This window comes from Patella vulgata, chromosome 4, assembly GCF_932274485.2.
Source record: "Patella vulgata chromosome 4, xgPatVulg1.2, whole genome shotgun sequence".
Classification (NCBI taxonomy): Eukaryota; Metazoa; Mollusca; class Gastropoda; family Patellidae; genus Patella; species Patella vulgata.
In genome coordinates, this window is record NC_065882.2 from 3,415,265 (window position 1) to 3,434,471 (window position 19,207).

At 37.7% G+C, this 19,207-nt stretch overlaps 1 protein-coding gene and 1 long non-coding RNA gene across 6 annotated transcripts in view; one reads left to right on the forward strand and one right to left on the reverse strand.

Moving 5' to 3' along the window:
• Positions 1 to 13: 13 nt before the first annotated feature.
• Positions 14 to 7,796, reverse strand: LOC130012556 (uncharacterized). Its single transcript, XR_008788031.1, has 4 exons — positions 7,661 to 7,796; positions 4,710 to 4,764; positions 1,848 to 1,954; positions 14 to 138 (listed from the first exon to the last, which is right to left on the reverse strand). It is a non-coding gene; the product is annotated as an uncharacterized LOC130012556 (long non-coding RNA).
• A 75-nt stretch (positions 7,797 to 7,871) lies between these two features.
• LOC126819686 (disabled homolog 1) overlaps positions 7,872 to 19,207 on the forward strand; it is a 31,745-nt gene continuing 20,409 nt past the window's right edge. For all 5 annotated transcript variants that reach the window (XM_056100346.1, XM_056100347.1, XM_056100349.1 and 2 more), the window contains exon 1: positions 7,872 to 8,024. The gene's annotated coding sequence lies outside the window, so the exon portion shown is untranslated. The remainder of the gene's footprint in view (positions 8,025 to 19,207) is intronic.

The window sequence follows — 19,207 nt, forward strand, 5'->3', positions numbered from 1 at the left end:
TACTTACATCCAAGCATATATCGCGAAGAGTAAATTATAATGAAACGGTCCAAGTCCTAAACAATCTGGACAACATGTGGTATGATTTGTGGTACTTGTAGAATTAATACTGCTTTCTATTGTAGTATTCCAACAACCCTGTAAAATAAAACCATCACTCAATATATACCTATCACTTCAGACTGTTAACCCACAATCTTATCAAAATATCTCTCAATAATAGCTATCATTTCCGATTTGGTTAGGTCTAAATATCAAGGCCAACTGCAGATTTGGTCAAAGGTCACAAGATGTAAACAGGGCTAGTGCTAACCCTAACCCACAATTACTTGTGCAGTTGGCCTTAATATTTAGACCTGAGCAAAACGGATGAAAAGCCAATATCCACCTACATATACACATTGGCATGTACTTAAAAAAAATCTTTGACAATTGGAGAGAGAGAGAGAGAAATGGGGTTTAACGTCCACTTGAAATAAACTAGGTCATTTACTATCACGGTTCAATTTTATTTCAATAATTCGATTCCGTGTAGGGGTCTTTAGCAGTGGGGGGACACCGGAGGATAGGTGTCCCTACTCCTCGTCTCGTACCACTGGGGAATCGAAACCACGCCAGTTGACTCAATGACAGATAGGTGTCCCTACTCCTCGTCTCGTACCACTGGGGAATCGAAACCACGCCAGTTGACTCAATGACAGACCTTAACCATTCCCCCCCACCACAAAGTATATGTAAGAGTATAAAAATGAGCATATGCTTGACTCAAAATGACTACCATTACCAAAATGGCAAGTAGTTTGGACTACCTAGCTGCATAACCAACATGGCAAGATTGAAATTGCTCTGGACAGGGGAAAATGTTAGAGAGTAATATCGGAATTGTCTCCCTTGACACATCATAGAAACAGAAAAACTGAGAAAGACAATAATAGAGATTACTCCTGGAAGGGAGAGAGAGAGAAATGGGGTTTAACGTCCACTCGACACAAACTAGATCATTTCGGGACTAACACATGGTTCAATTTTATTTCAATAATTCGCTTGTGCGTAGGGGTCTTTAGAAGTGGGTGGAAACCGGTATGGTATTAGCTTTATAGGATTACATTTTAGATTTGGAAGATTAAGCAGAAATCAGCTTGTTTAAAAGATACATTATGGGAGATTAGATCAAGAGCTGGTAGTTCTAACTATTATAGTTAAAAACTAGATAATGTAAAGGGAATTTGCTGAAAATGTCAGTCAAATTGATCCACTATGAACCAAGATTTTAGCGATTGAATTTTTGGCATAGCCTCGATCATCATTACGAAAGTCAGTAGGATAAAAAACATAGTCTCGATTATCCATTTCATGATTTAATTATGAATGGAAGTTGAACAGCAAATCGAAACCTAATCCAATAAACATCACAGCCTAGCGATGCCATCGAGAGTTGATTATGCTCTGGATAAATCAATTAATGTCTAATTTAGATAACATTTCAGGCATAATGTATGTTTAAGCAGAAATCAGCTTGCTTAATAATTTAACCTTACTGTGTCGTCAATGGAACTGTCAGACAGTCAGACATACTGGTATACACTATTGGGTGGGGTTGAGGTGTCTCGTGGGTTTTCTCCAGGTCGCCCGCCCCGGTTTCCTCCCACTGCTAAAGCTAGTTACTGAAATAAAATTGAATCATATGTTAGTCTCGAAATGACCTAGTTGTGTTGAGTGGACGTTTAACCTCATTTCTCTCTCTCACACATACACCATTGACACTATTTTTAGACAAGAATTCGATGCTGAAGACACTTGGGGCTGGAGTAATCAAGACTAGAGATTCACACACATATTTAACCTACCTCCTTGTCTTGTAGTTCCGTTTGTATAGCACTAGGCATATCAAACGCATAGAATGATCCAAACGTCAATAAACAGTTGCACATTAAAATAGAAAACCTGTAGAAACCTAAAATATAAATTACAAAATTAAATAAAACACTATTTATTTATAACAATTACTATGGTTTATTTCATGGGGACATTTCAACAAGATATCACAAGTCAATCTCATATCAGAGAGAGATAGAAATGAAATGAAATGAAATGTGGTTTTATGGCACGTCAGCTCCAACCGGGCTATATTGCGCCAAACTTATGGAGAAAATTACAAGACAGGCTAAACTATATCACAGAAAAACATTATATGCATAAATAAAAACAATATCACAGTTAATAAAATTAAAAATAAAATACACCTTTTATGCATATAAATATTAAATACAAAAATGAAATGATATATATATACAATTAAAATTTATTATAAAAACCTGTCTCCTTTAAAAAGTCTAACACTTTAACATATAAACCCGGTTGAGCAAACATGTGATGTAGTGACTGACAACGGTAAAAATTTGATCTAATATCCTTGAAATGCTTGCACTCAATCAAAATGTGCTTAACTGTCAAAGGAACATGACAGTGTTCACATTCTGGTTGAGGCTCTCGCTTTAAAATGAAAATATGAGTTAAAAAAGTATGACCAATGTGAGAGCGACACAAAACAACTTCATCTCTCCTGTTAGTTATATAGGAGTTGGGCCAGTCTCCTAAGAGAGGCTTAATGTGAAGAAGTTTGTTTGTGTCTGTAAGATCCCAAGACCGTTGCCAGCGGTCATATATAAAACAATTAATGGACGATTTAAAATCGGTGAAAGGTAAAAGAAATTGTGATATGGGAAGATCTAAAGCAGACTTGGCAGCTAAGTCTGCTTGATCATTCCCTTTAATATCAACATGACTGGGGAGCCAGCAAAGGACGGTGTCCTTGCCGTTAAACTCGTGTGATAGTAGCAGACGATAAATGTCTGCTACTAAAGGGTGTACAAGCTGCTTATTATTTATTGCCTGTAAAGAGGACAAAGAATCAGTAAATATAATGTGTTTTAAAGATGAAGAGGATTTAATGAACTCCAAAGCCTGAAAGATGGCCTGGAGTTCAGCAGTAAATATAGAAGCAGCAGGAGGAAGACGAACAGAAATGGTCTCAGATGGCGTGACAGTAGCCGAAGCTACCCGATCGCCATCTTTGGAACCATCTGTATAAATTGGAGCGTAATCACCATATTTAGACCTTAACTCTCTGAAGAGAGACTAAAACACCGTGGAACTAGTATCTTTCTTTTTGTTTTATGTAAGATCGAGATCGATCCTGGGAGGAGATATAGACCATGGTGGTGTCTCAAAGAAAGGGGTTTTCGCAATACTGCCTTGACTGATACCAGCCTGAGACAAAAGGGGTTGAATGCGAATACCGAATGATGGAATAACATTAGTCTTCAGTAAATATAGATGTTCATGATAGGGTCTCATATCAGAGAGAGAGAGAGAGAGAGAGAGAGAGAGAGAGAGAAATTGGGTTTAGCCTCCACTCGACACAAACTATGTCATTTCTGGAGTAACTTATGGTTCAATTTTATTTCAATAATTCGCTTGCACGTAGGCCGTAGGGGTCTTTAGCAGTGAGAAGAAATCTGATGACCCCCCACCCCCCCCCGGAATTAAATATCAACACAAATAGAGGATATATACTTAATAACGACTCGTGAAATCTTGTTTTATATGATTATGATCTAGGGGGGTTGGATGGCTAAATGGTTAGCACGTGCACGCTGTATCATGAAGCCTGTCATTGAGTCAACTGGCATGGTTTCGAATCCCCAGTTGTATGTGGGTTTTCTCCGGGTCCTCCAGTTTCCTCCCACTGCTAAAGACCCCTACGCGCAAGCGAATTATTGAAATAAAATTAAACCATGTTAGTCCCGAAATGACCTAGCTTGTATCAAGTGGACGTTAAACCCCATTTCTCTCTCTCTCTTTGATTATGATCTACTTATTAATTGCCATTCAAGGAAAAAATTACACGATTAGTTAATAAAAACCGTGAACTAAAGTAACTCAGTGTAACCAGGTCCAGGATTCAATCCTGATGCTGGCCAAGAAATTTTCCGGTGTGGTTTCCCCTTTTCAAATGTCAGTGGTACAGGACCTGACAAGGACAGCTGTCTAGTTGTTCGGATGAGACGAAAATCCAAGGTCCCGTGTACACATTGGTGTGCACGTAAAAGATCACTTGGCATTTGGAATTTGATATAAGAGTAGACCGTAGAGCCGCTGTTCGGGCAAAATTTCCTCATAACACACACTGTATTGTGTATGACCGCCTTCATTAGCCCAGTTGGAGCAGAACAGTAGGACGTTAAAACCCATTTCATTTTTCATTTCTGGCCGAGAAAGTTATTTAGGAGTGTATATCCTGGCTTCCCCTTCCAAAATATCAAGTGGTTCATTTAGTTGTCTCACAGAGTGGTTTAACGTCCACTCAACACAAACCAGGTCATTTCGGAACTAACATATGGTTCAATTTTATTTCAATAATTCACTTCTGTGTAGGGGTCTTTAGCAGTGGGAGGAAACTGGAGAAAACCCATGAGGTTGGACAGACGACCCTACTCCTTGTCACGTACAACCGGGGAATCGAAAATCTGCCAGTTGACTCAAAGACAGACCTTATGATACAGCGCGCATGTGATAACCATTCGGCCATCCAACCCCCCAGACAACTCGGACCAAAGACTACTGGGACAAAGACCAGTTGAACCAACCAATACTCCACCCAAATGAAAATAAATTTTATTTATATAAAAATACTTGATTAAACTTACGTAATTCTCTTTGGCTAGCCATTGTGGTTAAATCTACTTTTATCTAGTGATCAATCTTATGTGGGGAGAAAAAAGGAATAATAATTATTACATTTCATTTTATACAGTAATATTAAATACAACAAAAATAGCTATGTGAAGTTTCATCTTAAACATAAGTCTAGGAACAGGGTTCCCGCGGCTTCGTCAAACATTTTTTCAAGGATATTCAAGGATAAATATACGTCAAATTCAAGGATTTTCAATGACATTTTTTAGCCTAAAGTTACAATTTTTCATCTTAAAAATAACCAAAACATTACCAACTATCATTATAATCTCATATTTAAAAGGAATTGAAGACATTTGAAACAAAATTAAGGATCTCAACTGAAATTAAAGGATATTTTCCTATTTCCACGAAATTCAAGGATATTCAAGACCTTGAAAATGACATTTTAAATTTAAGGATTTTCAAGGACCACGGGAACCCTGAGGAACCGGTGGGGGGTAGCAGGGCTGGAGATTCTGTGAACCGTCCATTTTTAGGCAATGTATTTCCGTTTTTCGGGCACAAACATCAGAAAATGAGACCATATATCATTCTGACAATTCGGATGACAAAGAGAGAGGGAGAGAGAGGGAGAGAGATATGGGGTTTCACGTCCATGACACAAACTAGGTCATTTTGGGACTAACACATGGTTCAATTTTTTATTTCAATAATTCACTTGCACATAGGGGTCTTTAGCAGTGGGGGAAACTTGTGGACCCGGAGAAAACCTAAGAGGCTGGACAGGTGACCCTACTTCTTGTCACGTACAACTGGGGAATCAAAACCATGGCAGTTGACTCAATGACAGACCGTATGATATAGCGTGCACATACCAGATATAATTAAGGTGGTAGACCGAAGAAAAGGTATAAAGGTATAACATTGTGCCTAGGAAGTCATAATAAATGTCCTTTACATTATGGCTTGGAAATTAAATTGTGTATTTTGTACAAGGTTGGGGTGTTTTTGATTACAATATCTAAATATCTTTACAGGGTTTTTGTTGTTGTGTGATGATCGGTCCTCATGCACTTATTAATAGAACACCGTCTCTTGTCACACAACTTTATAACTCATAGGTGAATAATAGCTATTGTAACATGGATAGGAAATCTTCCTTTGTTCTTTTCGTTGTATAAGCAGATTGTTTTCCCTCTAGTAGATTGGGTGGAGCTTAACCGTGCATTAACTAGACATGTTCAATGTTATTGCACTCTTTTGCAGGTTTACACTAGTTTTAGTAGAAATTATATAGAGAAGTGGGGTGGGTTTTCTGTGCAATAACAACAAGCATGTTGAGCAGTTGTCAATGTTACAAGTCATTTATAGCAAGCTTCATTCGTTAATAGGTTTAACATCTCGATCTACGGTCTCGATGTTGAAACCTGTTAACTCATGAAAGCAGTGTTATAACCCTTTCGGAGAGAGAGAGAAATGGGGTTTAACGTCCACTCGACACAAACTAGGTCATTTTGGGACTAACATATGGTTTTAATTTTATTTCAATAATTCGCTTGCGCGTAGGGGTCTTCAGCAGTGGGAGGAAACAAGAGGACCCGGAGAAAACCCACGAGGTTGGACAGGCGACCCTACTCATTGTCACGTACAACCGGGGATTCGGAACCATGCCGGTTGACTCAATGACAGGTCGTATGATACAGCACGCACGTGCTAACCATTCGGCCATCCCCCCCCCCCCCTAAATATAACTTAAATAACTCATTCTCTATAATACACAGGGCATGATCTTTCAATACACCATGGATCCATGAATACACATATAAATAGTCTCTTGTGCATGTTTATAACCAATAACTGATGCTTTATAAACCATAGTCTCTTGTGCATTATATGTTTATAACTCATAGGTGAATAATAGCCAATAACTCATGTTTTATAATAATACACAGGGCATGGTCAACACCACATATAAAAAATAGTCCCTTGTGCATTACATGTTTATAACTCATAGGTGAATAATTGCCAATAACACATTCTAATGTGTCTCACTGTACAGGACGGAAGTATTCCCTGTTACCACTTCATCATAGTAAATCTCAGTGATTCTCAACCAGTGTGCCGCAAGATCTTTCTAATTGTGTCGCGAAATTTTGAACGGCACACTAAGAAAATGGAAAAAAAACAACCAGTGATCCCAATTGAGTATTCCCTGGTGTCTACTAATAAGTTCATAGCTGTGTTTTTCTTTATTTAGTTTGAGTCATTCTGTGTGTCTATGACTAGTCTCTGTCTACGGTTGTATGCCGTCTATGACTTACCATCTTCTTATTTTGCAAAATTCAAATATTTTTCATATATGTTTAGCGGCATGTGGTCATAACGGCCACAAACAGGTTTGGTCAAAACGGCCATACTTTAGTCATAAAACGGACAGACATTTTGGTCATAACGGCCAATAAATTTTGTCATAATGGCCAAAATATTTAGTTGTAACGGCCAAACATTTTTAATTTAACAACCCAAGCCAACCCGGAAAATTACATACTGTAAAGTGTAATTGTAATTCAAGGTAATTAAAAGAGGTGAGTACTAATTAATTTAATCAACTGATTGGATAATCCCTAATTAGGTACTTCACACCCTCTGATCTGATTAGGTGATATATGAGAAAAACATTAATTATTTATTTTTTATCAACTAAAGGTATTTAGCCAGGTGTGTCGCTATTTTTTCATGTGTTCCAAGGTGTGCCGTTGTCACAAAAGGTACGAACCACTGGTATATCTCATAGGTCAAGATATATTTGTGGTTTATCAGATCTCAAATGTAGACAAAGCTTTCAGGTACATGTTTTTATAACAGACACAGAGTAAGGCAATTCCATGACTACCTGAAACTCATTGAGAAATCATGAACTGTCAAAAAGTGACATAAATTCCTCTTTCAACTTATTTACCAAGAGCTAGTCTTGAGCTAAAACCATTCCTATTTATTTGTCTTTTACTTTACATTATTTACAAAACCCCATAGTCTATATTCTCTCTAACTAGTCAACACCGTACGACCAGCATCGTAGTGGAATTATTTCTTGAAAGTTTATCAGTTTCCCGCCACGAGCACCTGCATCCGGCGCCCCGGTAGGTCATGTTCTTAGGTCAAAGGTTGTACATCCGGGTAGGCGTGTCAATACAGAACACGCATAAAGTCGAACAGCGACAAGAGAGAACCAAGACGTCAACAAGTGGCATTATTTTGGCCTTTGAATAACTACAACTGAGGCTAGGTCACTTATAACAATGTTGTGAAAACACGGGACAGAGGTAAATATGAATTTATTCATTATTTATATCGGTTTAGACAAAGTTATGTACGTACCCTTGAGAGTTGTTGATCAAGGATGGTATAGGGCTTACATTGAACGAATACACTATGACTTATATAATAATATTAATTGGCGAGCTAATCCAGGGTTTACGATACTAATAAATCGACTAAGAATATATATTTTTTATATATACTTTAGTAAATATTTATTCTCTGTTTTATTGGGAGGTATATAGGTATTTTTGTCATCCATATATCAAGAAATACCAGTGAAATGTCTGATGATAAAAGATTTGCACATTAGAAATATCAGGTTACCTACAGTTCTACATACACGCCCCTTGAATGATTAGTATTTAGGACACCTTGGTGTATTGTAACTTATACATAGATAACATCTATACATAATGATACATTAGAAATGGTTTATTCTAACATCAAAGTCCAAGCATAATGATTATAATAATATATTGGATTAGTCAGTGTTGAGGGAATCATTTTATTTATCAATTAAACTGATCCGACCCCGAGCTCACAAGGCACTCTCAGGCTTACGTTAAGAATTTACTCAAAATTGTTTGCGTTATTTTAACTAAAATATAGCCCTTTATAAAACTTTTCTTGTTTTAATGTATCAAATACATCAATAAGAAACTATGTGCAAAGTTTTTTGTGTTTCCGGATGAAAGATATTTCTCATAAACTGTGATTGGAAGTTGAGTAAATTCTTAACGTAAGTCTGAGAATGCTTTGTGAGATTAAGGGCAGGTTTCTGTTGAATTTTTGGAAATTGCAATGTTTTAAATTTTTTGGACACTGCCGTGGACAAAAGCCACAAGAAAACTGAACATCAAACGACAAATCACTGATCGTTTGAAGGATTTTGTATCCATGGAAATTTATAATATCATCAGAATTAAACAGTTGAAAGCAATGTCAGTCCAAATGTGATTCTGTTCCGTTAGGGGGGGGGGGGGCTGGCCGAATGGTTAAAGTGTGCTCATGGAATCATAAGGTCTTTCACCGAGTCAAGTGACATGGTTTCGATTTCCCGCTTGTACGTGACAAGGAGTAGGGTCTCCTGTCTTAATTTCGTTGGTTTTCACCAAGTCCTCCGGTTTCCTCCCACTGCACAAGCAAATTTGTGTAATAAAAATATACCACATCTTAGTTTATTTCGTGTGGACTTAAACCCCATTTCTCTTTATCTGTCTTGTATTGACAACTTTAGTCAAATCAATTATCTGTCATTTCTAAATTATATGAACTCTTTGAATCTACACCACTGACACAGGAAAACCACACTGGAAAATCCAGGGGAGCTGTGTCAGCCAACACCTCTTTGTTAGTGAGCCATTGCCTTAGTTAGTGAGCCATTGCCTTAGTTAGTGAGCCATTGCTTTAGCCTTAATTGGTGGGCCTTAGCTTTAGTGAGCCATTGTGTAAGGCTTTGTGAGCCATTGTGTTAGCCTTAGTTAGTGAGCCATTGCTATAGCCTTAGTTAGTGAGCCATTGCCTTAATTAATAAGCCATTGCTTTAGCCTTAGTGAGCCATTGCTTTAGCCTTAATTAGTGAGCTATGGATTTAGCCTTAATTAGTAGGCCTTAGCTTTAGTGAGCCATTGCGTTAGCCTTAGTTAGTGAGGCATTGACTTGGCCTTAGTGAGCCATTGCCTCAGTTTCTGTGCCATTGTGTTAGCCTTAGTAGTTATTGCCTTAGCCTTAATTAATGTGTCATTGCCTTAGCCTTAATGAGCCATTGTCTTAGTTACATGTACTGAGTCATGAAATGTTGAAAACATTTGACATTAGTCAAATCAATCAATTGTCAATTCTAAATGAAATGATAAAACCCATTTGTATTGGGGTGAAAAAGAAAGTCGCGATTTGGGTAGCTGATTTACGCAAGTCATTGACTTGTTTCCACATCCCGTGAATAAAATATTGTTTCAATTTTTTAAAAGTAGCCATTTAATTAAATCTGATGAAGTTTATTGATTTGGTTAGAACATCTGGCTTTATTGAAACCTTCATGTTAGAGATCAAGCCAGTACACATGTGGAGGGTTGGATGGCTGAAATGCAAATGCAATGGGGTTTAACGTCCTACTGTTCTGCTCCTATGCTGGGCTAATGAAGACGGGCATACGCCAAACAGTGTGCTATGAGGGAAATTTTGCCTGGGCAGCGGCACTATCGCCTACTCTTATATCAAATTCCAACTGCCAAGGTGGATGGCACCATACAGTGGATGGCTGAATGGTTAGCACATCGCAATGTATCATGAGGCCTGTCATTGAGTCAACTGGCGTGGTTTTGAATCCCCGGTTGTACGTGACAAGGAGTAGGGTCGCCTGTCCAACCTCATGGGTTTTCTCTGGGTCCTCCGGTTACCTCCCACTGCTAAAGACCCCTACATGCAAGCAAATTATTGAAATAAAATTAAACCATATGTTAGTCCTGAAATGACCTAGCCTGTGTCGAGTGGACGTTAAACCCAATTTCTCTCTCTTTCTCTCTCCGTACACATGTTCTTATTCTTAAAAAAAATATGTTATATACTATTTAAAAATATATGGCCAATCATTCTGTTTTGACAGTTGTTATGCATGGTTGAATTAAGTAATAAATATATGTACATGTGCATTATACATGATATTTATGTGAATTAAGTAATAAATTTATATATATGTTATTTATATGAATTGTCGAATATAAGGGATTGACCTCATAAAAGCAATATACATGAAAAGTCTGATAAAAGTAGTGTAACTTATCCAGGCACAGAGAGAAAGAGAGAGAAATGGGGTTTTAACGTCCACTCGACACAAACTAGATCATTTCGTGACTAACATATGGTTTAATTTTATTTCTATAATTCGCTTGCGCATAGGAGTCTTTAGCAGTGGGAGGAAACCGGAGGACCCGGAGAAAACCCACGAGGTTGGACAGGCGACCCTACTCCTTGTCACGTACAACTGGGGATTCGAAACCACGCCAGTTGACTCAGTGATATACAGGTACGGTAATCTACACCTGTAAATGATGATACAATTGATGATGCATAAGTTCTGATGCGTACATTCATATCTGTATTCACATAAACAAACATTATGCAAGAGCTAAAACTCAATATTGCAGGTCTTTCTTTAGGCCTGAAATGTTATACATGTATAAACTATTAATTAGACATTTATTATCATGCAAAAAACCTTAATCAACCCTCGATGTAATGTAAATAATATTTCTTTTTAAATATAATATTGTAAATACTCTTTTAAACATACATTATGCAAGAGGTAAATCTGTCTATTGTAGGTCTTTCTTTAGGCTTGAAATGTTATCTAAATTATTAATTAGACATTAATTAACCTATCCATACCATAATCAATTCTAGATGGCATCACTAGCCTGTGATCTTTAGTGGATTATGAGCCGATTTACTGCATATATAAACTTTCCTTCACAATTTAATGATTGAATGGATAATCAAGACTATGCTGTTTATCGTACTGGCTTTAGTAATGATAATTAAGGCTAGACGGAAATTTCAACTGCTTAGTTCTCTGTTGCCTTTACATTACCTAGTTTTTAACTATTATAGTGATAACTGCCAACTCGTTATCGAATCTCCCATAATGAATCCTTAAATATGCATTATGCAAGAAGTAAATCTCCATATTGCAGGTCTTTTCTTTAGGCCTGAAATGTTAAATAATTAATTAGACATTTATTAACATGAAAAAACCATAATCAACTTGATGCCATCTTATCTGTCCGATTTTCAATGGATTTGAATCCGATCTGCTGTTCAACATCTGTTGATGATTAAATGCAAAAGTGGATAATCAAGACTTTGTTAATCAAGACTTTGCAATCAAGGCAACAAAGATTTTAAAATAAGGTTTTCTTGGCTTAGAGTGGAGCAATTTGACTGAAATTTTCGGCATATTCCCTTTACATTATCTAGTAACTAGTATTGTAGTGAGAACTGCCAACTCTTTGTCTAATCTCCCATAATGTATCTTTAATTTTACAAATCAACAGTTTATTTATAATGTAAGAAATTGTCATTGTTGGATGCTATGTGACCAAGTGTCATAGCAGATTAGGGTGGGGGGGGATCATGGCAGTCACCCGGGTGGAAATATTCCCCTGGGCTCTGGTTTATAATACCCACTAATTATAACTATGCCCTCCCCTTTTTTTGCACGTATATTTCTGCTAAAATTTTAATTATTAAATGAACTTAATTTTTTTATTGCTTCCTTTCTTCCGTCAGGAAAACAATCCAAATTTATGACTACCAGTACTCAATGTGGAGTGGGTCAGAAGTGTCTTTTCCTCTGGGAGATAAGGACCCATGCTCTGCTCATAAATTGAAATAGAATGAGGAAGATTTTGGTTAGACAGTCGTGTTACAGCCTGCTGTTATATCGAATTCCAACTGCTAAGGGATCCTTTATTTATACGCTGGTCCTCGGTTTTCATACCACCCGAACGACTTTGCACAGTTCCTTGCCAGGCCCACTGTTCTGTTCTACTGACAAGGGGAGGGAGGAACCATGCCTGAATATCTCGCCCGATACCCAATCTGGTTAAAACACAGATCCTATTTCGTTTCTTTTTTATAGTTCAAAATTTCGTTTTACTTGTCTTTACTACACTTGGATCTGGAAGAATTGTTCTTTAACTCGTGTTCTGAATGGTGTCAGGGATTAGCCAATGAAACGATCTGTCACGGTGAGCTTTAGGCGTGTTTTGCACGGAACTGTGGGTAATCCACTAGTAACATCAATGCTGATTGGTTAATCAAATGTCTGACATCATAGGGTCATAAGTCGGTCTTTTGACCCCTGACGTGACCTATCGCTATAACTTGTCAGATCTTCATGTAGTGTAGGCCATCGAAAGTATAAAAAACGAAACGAAATATAGATCTGTATTTTAATCAGATTGGCCCGATACCAGGATCGAACAAGGAACCTCCGGGTTAGCAAGCCAACGTCTTACTCACTGAACCACTGCAGCTCCCGTTCATGCTATAACTGGTTAATTTCTAATTAAATGTTTATACAAAACAGTCATCTATGTATACATAAATGGGGGTTGGATGGCCGAATGGTTAGCACGTGCGCGCTGTATCATAAGGTCTGTCATTGAGTCAACTGGCGTGGTTTCGAATTCCTGGTTGTATGTGACAAGGAGTAGGGTCGCGGCGTCGCCTGTCCAACCTCTTGGGTTTTCTCGGGGTCCTCCGCGCTCTCTCTCTCTCTCTCTCTCTCTCTCTCTCTGTATACATGAAAGATTCCATGTCAGTTTGACTTTGAATTCAGAATACAAGTAGAGAAATGGGGTTTGATTTCACTCGACACAAACTAGGTCATTTCAGGACTAACATGTGGTTCAATTTTATTTCAATAATTCGCTTGCAGCTAAATGTAGCTTTAAACACAGAAATGAAATTGTGTTTAACATCCTACTGTTCTGCTCCTATACTGGGCTAATGAAGGTGGACATACGCCATGTCGTGTGCCATGAGGGTAATTTTGCCCCGACAACATCACTACAACCTACTCTTATATCATATTCCAACTACTAAGGGATCTTTTACGTGCATGCCAATGTGTACACGGGATCTGGGTTTTTTTTTGGTCCCATTCGAACAACTAGACAGCTGTCCTTGCCAGACCCTCTGTCCATGCACCGCTGACAAGGGTAAACCATGCCAGAAAATCCCGATGAACTTTCTCGGCCAATACCAGGAGCGGACCCACGACTAGAGAGCCAACGTCCTACTCACTTAAGGAACCGTGGCTCCCTTTAAACACAGACAGAAAAATTAAAAAAAAAACCCACTAGTCTTAAATTCACCAAAGCAAATGTACTCCATTTCTTTTCTTTCTAAAAAGAATTTGAAAGTTTAATTATTTCTTTGATGTTTTAATTAAGTTTGAAATAGTTTTTGTTTGACCAGGATTTAAATACAGGTGTGTTGACACTTTACATGAATACAGGTTTTTATGTCAAGGTAAATTAATCTTGTTAATTACACTATGCAGGATGTTGGCAGATGGTTTAAACTGCTAACTCAGAAATATGCAAATATCTCGGGAGTGGGGGGGGGGGGGGAGAGAGAAATGGGGTTTAATGTCCACTGACACAAGCTAGGTCATTTGAATTTGAATAAAAGTAGATGTGGTTTTGAGAGAGAGAGAGACACACACACACACACAGAGAAATGGGGGGTCCATTCGACACAAACTAGGTCATTTCGGGACTAACATATGGTTTGATGTTATTTCAAGAAAGAGAGATAGAGAGAGAAATGGGGTTTAACGTCCACTCGACACAAACTAGGTCATTTCGAGACTAACACATGGTTCCATTTTATTTCAATAATTTGCTTGCGCGTAGGGGTCTTTAGCAGTGGGAGGAAACCAGAGGACCCGGAGAAAACCCAAGAGGTTGGACAAGCGACCCTACTCCTTGTCACGTACAACCGGGGAATCGAAACCCCGCCAGTTGACTCAATGACAGACCTATGATACAGCGCGCACGTGCTAACTATTCGGCCATCCAACCCCCCATGTTATTTCAATAATCCGCTTGCACTTAGAGGTCTTTAGCTGTGGGAGGAAACCAAAGGACCTGAACCAGAGAAAACCCACGAGGTTGAACCCAGAACCTTACTCATTGTCATGTACAACCCGGGAATCTTTGTCCAAGTCAATTAAGAGTTGCGCCCCTTCCCGCAATGAATCCCATAATTTTTGCATCAATATAAATAATCCTGAATTGTGACGATGAATTGGGATTAATTTAAAAAAACATAGATATGGCCCATGAAGAGAGAAATTTTACAATAAAAAAAAGTGCGAGTATTGGATATAGAAATGACAATGCAATCAATGGATTTTCTGAAATGGCATTCTTAAATTAATAAAATCTTGTTTTGGGACTAGTTGCCTCCCTTAGACTTTGTTTATGATAATATAAAAAACTGGATAATCTAACCAATGACTGATTTATTCTCAAATGTTGACAACGTATCCAGACTAATATTCATAGAATATTTTTCTGGATGATAGAGACAAACTGTTCAGTTGTATACATGTAGGAGACTTGATAATTGTGATGGAAATGTAGACCAGGCCCCAAGTTCACAAGAATTTAGTCAACTTTCAATCATTGTTTATGAGAAATATCTTTGATTCAGAAACACAAAACTTTGCATATAGTTTCTTATTGATGTTTTTGATGCATTAAAACAACAAAAGTATTATAAAAGGCTATATTTAAGTTAAAATAAGGCAAACAATTGTGAGTAAGCTGAGAATTCTTAACTTAAGCTGAGAATGCCTTGTAAACTTGGGGCGAGGCTGTCCAAGCCCGCCACTGAAGAACAAGATACACGTGCTGTTAATCAAATTGTAAATCGAATCTAATTTAAATGTAAAATGTAGGTTGAAATCAACTAGACAGTATGAATCTGTAATCAATATATTTGAAATCAACAAGATAATATAGATCTTTAATCAATATATTTGAAATCAACGAGACAATATAGATCTTTAATCAATAATTGAAATCAACGAGACAATATAGATCTTTAATCAATAATTGAAATCAACGAGACAATATAGATCTTTAATCAATAATTGAAATCAACGAGACAATATAGATCTTTGATCAATAATTGAAATCAACGAGACAATATAGATCTTTAATCAATAATTGAAATCAACGAGACAATATAGATCTTTAATCAATAATTGAAATCAACGAGACAATATAGATCTGTAATCAATAATTGAAATCAACGAGACAATATAGATCTGTAATCAATAATTGAAATCAACGAGACAATATAGATCTGTAATCAATATTTGATACATACTACAGATCATTAGGTTATCTAGTGTCGTACATGTACATTATCAAAAAATGATCCAGTTATAAAAGGTAAGAGATAAATAAAAGGAAATAAAGTGGGCTTTAATGACCGACTGTTCTGCACCGATTGGGTTGGGTTAGGTACGAGATAAAATAGAATCATGGTTATTGTCATAATTAAAATAACACAGCTTCTGTTTTCTCATATGGGTGCTGCAGTGGCTGAGTGTATAAAATGCTACCTTGGTAACAAGAAGGTCTGGGTTTCGATCTCGGTGTGGGCCAAGAAAGTTCCCTGAGATCTTCTATTTATCAATCTGAGTTCAGGATGGAGCTGGACAATTGTCTAGTTGTTTGGATAGGATGGAAAAACCGAGAACCTGTGTATACATTGGCGTGCACGTAAAAGATCCCTTGGCAGTTGGAATTCGATATAAGACTAAGAGTAGGCCATAGCGCTGCCGGCCGGGCCAAATTTTTTTCCCCATAGCACACTGTATGGCGTAGGCCCATCTTCATTAGCCCAGTATAGGACCTGGTGTCTGTTACACGAAATCTTTACTAAAGATAAAATCCAAATTTTAGTAGATACTTCAATTTTGATTGACTAAGCACTAAAATCTATCTAATATTATCCAATCAAATTACTAGTAGTTAAAATTTGGTGAAACAGACTCCAGAACAGTAGGACGTTAAACCTAACGAGGATGCATATTATACATGTATATATACAGTTTCTCCCCTTGCAAGTGGTGGCCTGACAGAGGGCCTGACAAGAACTGTCTAGTCATTTGGATGGGACGAAAACCTGAGGGCCTCTGTAAAAGAATCCTTGACTTAAACAAAAATAGGTGCTGTCCAGGCATTGAAGATTATTGTGATCGTAGCCACAATAATGACTGCTTAAACAAAATTAGTCATATGCATTAGTGTATGACGAACTTAAGGGGACAATCCTGTCGTCCAGGGAACTGACTGCAGGACCAGCTACCGGATTCATGACCGTGAAAGAAGAAATAGTTATCATGATGATATTCTGACAAAATCTTTTTCATCTCCAGTTTATCTAACCCGAGTTCACAAAGCATTCTCAGACTTAAGTTAAGAATTTACTCAACTTTCAGTCACTGTTTGATACATTAAAACAACAAAAGTTTTATAAAGAGTTATATTTTAGTTAAAATGAGGTGAACAATTTTGAGTAAATTCTTAAACATGCATTAAGCAAGAGCAAAATCTGCTTATTACAAATCTTTCTTTAGACCTGAAATGTTATCTAAATTATCAATTAGACATTAATTAACTTATCCAGACCATAATAAACTCTCGATGTCAAGGCTAGCCTTCGATGTTGGCTGGATTAGATTCCTTTATGCCGCTTAACGGCCATTGACAATTAAATCAAAACAGTGGATAATCGAGATTGTGCTGTTTATTTTAATGATTTTAGTAATGATGACCGAGACTGCGAAAATTTCACCCGCTTCGTTCTTGGCTCATAGTGGATCAATTTAACTGAAATTTTCAGCAAATTACCTTTACACTAGATTTTAACTATTATAGCGAGAACTGCCATCTCTTTATCTTATCTCCCATAATGTATCCTTAATACAAAAATAGGTGCTGTCCAGACAAAATTTCCCTGGACAATGGTGCAGGACAGAAGGTCTGACAAGGACAGTTGTCTAGTCATTTGGATAGGATGGCAAACTGAGGTCTTGTGTACACATTGGCATGCACTTAAAAGATCCCCTGACAAGTTGGAATTTGAAATAAGAGTAGGCCGTAGCGCTATTGTCCGGTGAAAATTTCCCTCATTTATCCAAACTTAAATTTTTAAAAGATACTGTCTATCTTCACTTTCATTATAGGTTATTATGGTATATATATATTTCAACTTAACTTATATAAAAGGTTTAAATAGGATTGTGGGAATTGGATGGCCGAATTGTTAGCGTATGTCATTGAGTCAACTGGCGTGATTTGTGTTGAGTGGATGTTAAACCCCCTCTCTCTCGCTCTCTCTCCCTCCCCCCCCCCCCTCTCTCTCTCTCTCTCTCTCTCTCTGAGAATTAAGATACTGTCTAGTCTATATGGTAACTATAGGTTACTACAGTATATATCTCAATTTTACTTATATAAATGTTTTAATAGGATTAATAAAATAGAACAATGTGACATGGTATGTCTTGTTATGAGACAGATGACACATGTAACATGACAGACTAATCACCTGGTATATAACTATACACTGGTCAGTTATATCAAGTAGCATGCCCAGGTGGGTTTTACCTTCATTGTAACCATGTCAAGTCCTGTAAAAATTACCTACTAGCTCATTTATTAATGTCTGCTGTCTACAGCCATAGGTAAGTAATAGACCTTCGATCCCTGCATTGGCTGAGAAAGTTCATCCAGATTTTCTGGCGTGGTTTCCCCTTGTCAGTGATGCAGGACGGAGGGCTAGACAAGGGCAGCTGTCTAGTCGTTCGGATGGGACAAAAAACCGAGGTCCCGTGTACACATTGGCGTGCACGGAAAATATCCCTTGACAGTCGGAAATTGATATAAGAGTAGGCCGTAGTGCCGCTGTCCGGGCAAAATTTCCCTCATAGCACACTGTATGGCGTATGCCCGTCTTCATTAGCCCAGGTTAGGAGCAGAACAGTAGGACGTTAAACCCCATTTCATTGCAGGTAATAGACCACTGTTTTTCATATCTGCCCAATCTGGTTAAAATACAGATCTATATTTCGTTGTTTTTTTTTTATACTTCCGATGGCCTACACTACATGAAGATCTGACCGGTTGTAGTAGAAGGTCGCGTCAGAGGTCGTACAAACGGCTTTTGACCCTATGACATCAGACATTTGATTAACCAATCAGCATTGCTGTTTCTAGTGGAACACCCACAGTTCCGCGCATTGCACGCCAAGAACTCGTTTCAACAGATCGTTTCATTGGCTAATCCCCCACATCAATCAGAACGCGGGTTATGAAGATCTGACCATTTGTAGTGGGAGGTTGTGTCAGAGATCATATGAACGGCTTTTGACCCTATGACATCAGGCATTTGATTAACCAATCAGCATTGCTGTTTTAGTGGAACACCCATAGTTCCGTGCATCGCACGCCAAGAACTCGCCGTAATAGATTGTTTCATTGGCTAATCCGTCACATCATCCAGAACGCGGGTTATATAACAACTCTTCCAGATCCTAGTGTAGTAAAGACAAGTAAAACTATAAAAAGGAAACGAAATAGGATGTGTGTTTTAATCAGAC